The following is a 7,355-nucleotide window of genomic DNA, read 5'->3' on the forward strand; positions in this document are numbered from 1 at the left end:
TAATGACAGGCAGGAGGCAGCAAGCAACTCAATTGTTTCTCTTAATGGTTTTTTAAAAATTAAAATATTAATGCCTATATGGAAAATTTCAAAATAATATCATATGCAGTGTGAATACATCCTGAGAAATACATTTGGAAGCAGGGTCATCTTAGCAAGATTATTGGGAAGTGTTCTCGTACCTGGATGGTAAGAGTCAGTCGCTGAGTACAGTTTCAGGATACAGTCTAGACACTAGGTAAATTGGGGACATATGAGGCTACCAGCACAACCTCATAACATGGCATAATGTTTTACAGCAAACATTTTTAAGAATAAAATTATACACCAAAACATCGATACATAGCACTTTATGGTGGACACATAACCAGTCACATGTTGATCATCATTAATGTGAAACATGCTCTTGCATAGCCGTGTGCTGCACTGTCACAGAACCAGTGGAGCAATAAGCCTGTCCACAACAGATTCCTACAAGTGCACAGACACAGCATAAGTCGGGTGAGCACTTCAACATTGCAATTGCTAGGATGTCACTAGGAAATCGTCTTGAAGGAACACAGGTACCATGTAGCACAACACTACATTATCATTATATGTGCATATCTTTTCATTATATATCTAAATTTGTATATACATAAAGTTAAATTACTTTTTACATACAGATGTATAGTAACTAATCAGATTCTCTTTATTCTAAGCCTTCTTAGTCTTACATAATCTCCAGAGTCTTTATATTTTAATTGTACTGTATATGTTTCAAAACTTTAAAAAGTTAAAGTTTTGAATTTTTGTCTTAAATAACATATAAATAAAATTTGTATTACTTTATCAACTTTAGTTAAGAACGCAAAAGATGGAATATGTATAAGCTGTATCATCTCAATCATCCACAGCCCCTAACTACAAATTTTGCATCATTTTTGCTTGTTTTTTTCTGTCCATTATTTTGTAACACTAAATTGAACACACACACACACACACACACACACACACACACACTTATGTAATGAACCCAAGAGTATCTTTAAGTTTTCATTATGTGAAGTGAGCATATAAGCAGATTTACTATTATTTCTAATTGCCTACAATACTATAAACTTTATACACACAATGTTGTTCTGTTCACAGTTATATTTTTGAGATAAAGTATCTTCTAAAAGTTATAAAGCCAATGGATGTGAGGCACATTTTATAACTTTGTAAATGTGTTTTGAATACATGAGAGAAAGTCTTCCCAAGGGTAATTAGAAAATAAAAGACATCTAAATAATGAAGAACGTGGAACTCATACCACTTTGCTGACATTTTTTTTTGTTGACATTATTTTTTATAGAGAAAATTCCAAATCATTTCACCCAAATATGCTAAAACTAATAATCATGGTAGATTCTCAGGATACAAACTTGCAGTAATAAGTAGTCAGAGAAAAATATTTGTAAGTCATATATCCAACAGGGATCAATATCCAAAATACATAAGGAGCTCACGCAACTAACTAGACCAAAAAAAATCTGATTAAAAATAGACAAAAAGACTGAAAAAGACCTTTCTTAAACAAAGATATAGTCAAAAATACATGAAAAAAAGTTCAACATCATTAATTGCTTGAGAATGAAAACCAGACTCACAATGAGATATGATTTCACCTGCTTTGGTTATGATCTTTACCCAAGAAAATATGCGTTAGAGGTATAGGCTTCTAAGTGGTGGCATAAAGAAGAGGTGGATCATTAAGATGCTGCCCATAGTGGGAAGGCATTGGGAACACTGCCCTAGGAATTCTACTGGCGGGGGGCGATTACAAAGAAACAAAACCAAGTCCTCTCCACTCTATAGCTCTTTTACCTTCATAAATCCCCCTGACAGTGAATCTTTCTCATCAAGGTGATTGGCTTGAATGACACCTGTCACGTTACTAAGGAACAGTGCAGGGTGTGTTTGCCTCGATTTAGGAAGGAGAAGCCTTGTGGATCATCTTCTGCTCCCGACAATTCTCTTTCCTTGTACTTTTCTTAGATATCGTGAAGTGACCCCTTCCACTGCACAGCGCTCCATTTGCCATGTTTCTTGAGGCCAGCCAATCACAGACTAAAGCCTCCGAAATGATTCACTGGACAAATGAACCATTTCCTCCTTAAGTTGTGCATGTCCCACATTTTTCCTAGTAATGGGGAAGCAGATTAATATATGATATCTACATCTTCAATGTGAGCCCTCCATTTTTATTCTTTTCTTTTCTTTTTTATTTCACTTTGTGCCTGGCTCAGCCCACCCCAGGGGCTGGGCTGGTGAGACATGTAGTGTTGGGGATTGAACTCCTGTCCCTGCACTTTGCCTAAGCTTGCCTAAGCAGGTGCTTTAGACTGCTGAGCTATCTCGTTGCCCTCCTCCCCATTTTTCGATCTATCAAGGGATGATGTAGCCAACGTGAACCTCAATACAAGTAAAATCAATGTGGGTGCCACATTTGGAATGTTCAGCCTCCAAAACTGTGAGATCAATAAATTTCTTTAAATAAACATAACCTCAAGTAGTTTATTACAGTAACAGAAAACAGCCTAGTTTTATACGTATTCTCATGTAAGTAGGAGATCAGACTCACAGAAGCAGAAAGAGGAATAGTGGTTAACAAAGCCTGAGATTTTCAGGAAAAGGAGATGCTGACCAAAAATTAAAATGTTTCTCTTTGGAAAAATAAATTATAAATATGTGAAATGATGGATACATCAACTAAATTGATTTAATAATTGCACATTATATATGTATACAAATACGTTATGACACAATATATAAATCATAGTTTTCCAATGCTTAGTACAGTAAAGACAGAGTATTGTATTCTACTATAATAAATATATTATCACCAAATGTTTACCTTCATGCTTTTATTTTGACTTATAGCCTGACATTTCTTGTTATGTTGTCACATATCTATGATCCATTTGTTGCTACTTGAAGGTAAAATATTACTCTTGCAGATAAAATATTACTATTGTATGTAATGATGTGTACTGCTACTGTCACATATAAGGTACATCTATTGAAAATAAAATAATTTGGACACTGAAAAACATGGAAATATTGATATTGCCTAAGGTAAGTATCTTCAATTAAAGAAAGGCATGCAGAAGGCATAGGATTCGAATTGCACAACCAGCATAACAATTTAAAGGCACAAAAGTGTCTCTACCATCAGCTGCTGTGGTAGATTCATAAACAAAATCTTCCCAAAAAGCTTGAGCATTAGTTTTGGCTATAATAATTTGCAAATTCTATATTGATAACTTTCTAAATTTTTTTGACATCCAACAAAAGTTGAACTCCATTGATGATTTCTTTTGTTATGCAAAAGCATTTTAATAACATGAGATTCCAGTTATTAATTCTTTGTAATATTTCTTGTGAAAATGAGGTTTTATTCATCAAGTGTTTGCCTACACCAGTATCAAGAGTTCTACATTTTTGCCTCTTCCACAATATTCAGATCTGTTTTAATAGAACTTGGATCTATTTTTATTTTAGCTCAGTGTATGGTGACAGTCATGAGAATAGTTTCAGTCTTTGGCTTCTTGAGAGCAGTTTTTTCTAACATTTGTTACTAAATGCCCTATCTTTCTTCTAGTAGGGGTTTTTCATCCTTTTTCAAAGATAAGGTAACTGTATGCATTTGGAGTGGTTTCTGCGTCATTAATCTGTTATAATGATCCTTAGAAGTGTTTCATTGCCAGTATCATGCTGCTCTATCACTGTGGCTTTGTAGTATAATTTCAGCTTTTGATGCCACATGTCTTACCTTTGTCCTGAAGATTTTTCTTTTTAGAAGTCCAAGTGATTTTACGTAGAAATTTATACGAAGGTGACAGGGGCATTCAAATTTTTAAATTATTCAGATCTTTCACAGGGAGCTGTTCCTTAATTTAGAACACATCCACAGGGAATTATTAAATCATTAAAATTGTTTTCGAAGGAATATTTAATAAACAATTATTAACCTTATATTAATGCAGCTAAAATAAAGCCACCTTTTCTCTGGGTGATTACAAAGGTCTTGCTTCCCGTGTGTGCACTCAGTGCAACTAGAAAATTCTGTAGTTAGAATTCTACAGCATCATAATTTGAATAGTTGCCAAGTGTTCTCTCTTTTTCATGTGGGAAAAAAATCCTCTGAAAATCACTTGAAGCTTGAACAAAAATTCCACAACTCTACTCCTCAGGATCATTCCACAGTCTTCGGGATTCGTACGATACAGGAAGCATCCCCTCAACCTTTCAGAGAGGACATTCCAGCCCGCATGATCTCGTCGACCAGGAAGATATTGGTGGCAATCACAGTGCAGGAGGGAAGCAACTGTTTCTTCACACAGTAGTTATGCCACATGCCCGCTTCTGAGGCTACCATTGTTTCACCCGTGTTCAAGTCCACACCCAGAGTTGACCTACCTGGACATGTTCTGCTTGAACTTTAATGTTTCCTGAAGATCAAAGCCAGAGTTCTGAGCAAGAACCTTGGGAACAATGAGCAAGGTCTTGGGAAATGCCTGAACGTTGAGCTGGGCCCAACCCTTCACGCTGGCCTTGTGTTTCATCAGTGCTTCTACTGTTGCCACTTCTACTGCACCAGCGCCTGGAACCACACAGCTGTCATCGATAGCATTTTTGACAGCCCTCGAGTCATTTCTTACTGTGCCCTTGATCTGAGTGAGGGTGTGCTTATTTGGTCCTTTGATCACTAATGTGACAGAGAGGAGGTTGTTGCATTTCTCAATAAAGGTGAACTTCTCTTCTCCCTAAGTCTACTCATAAACCAGTCCTGCTCGTCCCAAACAGTCAGGAGTTAGCCCATCCAAGGAACTGAGAGCTGCCCCAGCACAAGCAAGCATGAGCCTCTCCACGTTTCTCCCCTTAGCCAGACACAGAGTTACGGTGCATTCTTCTACAAAAGCATCCAAGGAGCAGGAATCAATTCCCTTTTGATTAATATCTGCAAATCCTCTGTCTCAGTTACCACAGACCTTCTTTTCCAGTTCTACTATTTTTTAAACTCTATCTTCAATGAATTTCCTTTCAGTTTTTACTAGATTTTCTCTCTCTTCTTCACTCTTGTAGAAAGAGCCAGAATTCACTTGTTTTCTCATATCCCAAGGAGACATGGCACGTGAGAGTATAGCCATTTTCCACTCTTTTTTTCCTATCAGGGTGCCATGCTCCATGGTCCAAAACAAGCCCCCTGATTAAGCTTGTATCAATTAGCGATTTATGTTTCATTTCCATAATCTCTACCATGAGCAGGTGAATAGGTTCATCTTTTCTTCTAATGGCCAAAATGGAATCCACTTCAGCCTCTTCTAAGACATCTGCAAGTTCCGGATGAACTTTACTACACAGAGATGTTCTGGCCACATCTGTATCTCCCTGTCCATCTCCCTGTTTACTTCGACTTGTTCCAAAAACTGTGGGGCCTTTTGCTCTGCAGTTTCAAAACCTCCAGTAATTATTCGGGGATAAAGCTCCTCAGAAATGTAGTGATCTGCCTGTTTGAGCAGCTCTCCATAATCAGGACATTGGAAACAGTGTTATCACCAGGTATAGCATCCCGGGCTGTTGCTACTTTTGTGATTAAGGAGGCTGTGCAAAGAGGCTGTAGGGTGTTGAATTTGCATTCCGCGAAGCAGCACATTGCCATCTTTAGTAAGCTTGATATCTCGGGGACCAGAAATGAGCATCTTCATGGTGCCTACAGGCCCCAAGTCGGTCCTCATCACGTGTTGCAGTCCCTTGCTGTGCTGATGTTGACCCTGGGTGCTGCCTGTGCACAGGCCACCTTGGCCTTGGGGTTCAGGGTCTTCACAGCAGCAGGGGGAGCAAGAAGCGGAAACTAATGTGAGGCACAAACGCCCAGTCCAGTGTGGCCCAGAGGGTCTACCTGGGTCTTCTCTGTCCTGAAGAATTTTTAAGTATTCTTGGTTTCTTCATGTTCCAAATTAATTTAGGGATTGTTTTCTCTAATTCTTAGAGGTATGGTATTGGTTAAAAGGAAAAAAAAAGGGGGGGAGGGGGAACATTATTATACAATCTGAAGAGAAACCAGAGTACTCTATTGGTATTTTGATCAGGATTGCATTAAATCTCTCCTCTCTCTCTCTCTCTCTCTCTCTCTCTCTCTCTCTCTCTCTCTCTCTCTCTCTCTTTACTATTGTGAAATGTGTGGCTTCCAAAATTTTCTCTCTGAATTTGTCATTTGTGCACAGCAATACTGTTGATTGTTGAGTGTTAACTTTGTATTCAGCTATAACACTGAATTTGATTATTAAATCTTGAATTCACTTGGTGGAGTTTTGGGGGGCTTTTATGTAGAACATCATGGCATCCCCAAATAATGTTAATGTAACTTTTTCCTTTCTAGCTGCTTCTCAGGAAAGGACTAATATCAGAATATATAAAGAACTAAAATAAAAATCAGCCCTGCAAATGTAAAGATTCAGTCCAAAAAAAGAGTATCTGACACCACACAGATGAAGAAGTGCAAACAGCAAACAAATAGATGAGGAAAATATTCAACAGCATTTTTGTCTTTCAAGAAATGCTAAACAAAACAGCACGGAGAGTCCATCTCAGTAAGAAAAATAGCTAATATTGAGCAATCAACCAATAACAAATGCTGGTGAGCCTGTGAAAAAGAAGTCTCCCTTGTGCTGGGAATGTAGACAGTTTGCTGCACAACTAGATAGACGCATGTCTTCTTCCAACTCATGAGAGAAATTTCATTGTTTCTGATAATAATCCAAAATTTGCTTCAAAGAAAGCCATGAATGAAGACATACACATGTAGGCAATTTTTTATTGTTTACACTTTTCCCTTTTCTTTCTTTTTTTTGCTACATTTGTGATATAGAATAATTGCAATCATCTTGGAGAACTATTGCATGCACATTCCACATGCCACCACTTCCACTCTGCCTTCCTCTTGCTCATCCATTCCATACACTTGCTTCTCAACTGCACACGTCTTGTCCCTGGTTTCCCCCATTTCCTTCAATGTGGTGTTTAGCCCATCTTTATTTCTGTTTTACTCAGACAAACATTTAGCAGTAAAGGCTTATTGTTAATTGGTATTACTCTGAAAAAAATAAAACAGTAATGTCAACGAAATGTGTTGTCATGATTCCAAGGTCAGTGGGCTGTTCTTTGTGTGTTGCTGCTTCCTTAGGTGGGACACACCGTGCCTGTTGTTAGTTGCGGAGTGACCAGAGTAGAAATATGAGGGAGCCGTACAAGCTCTAGTGGATTCACATCTGTGTGCTTTATATATTTTTTTCTGCCTTTCTGTTGTTTTGCAAATAAATTTAAATTAC

General features: G+C 37.7%; 1 pseudogene; it reads right to left on the reverse strand.

Moving 5' to 3' along the window:
* Positions 1–4,264: 4,264 nt before the first annotated feature.
* On the reverse strand, positions 4,265–7,030 carry LOC101581200 (annotated as a pseudogene).
* Positions 7,031–7,355: the final 325 nt, after the last annotated feature.

This window comes from Octodon degus, unplaced genomic scaffold, assembly GCF_000260255.1.
Source record: "Octodon degus isolate 3935 unplaced genomic scaffold, OctDeg1.0 scaffold00009, whole genome shotgun sequence".
Lineage (NCBI taxonomy): Eukaryota > Metazoa > Chordata > Mammalia > Rodentia > Octodontidae > Octodon > Octodon degus.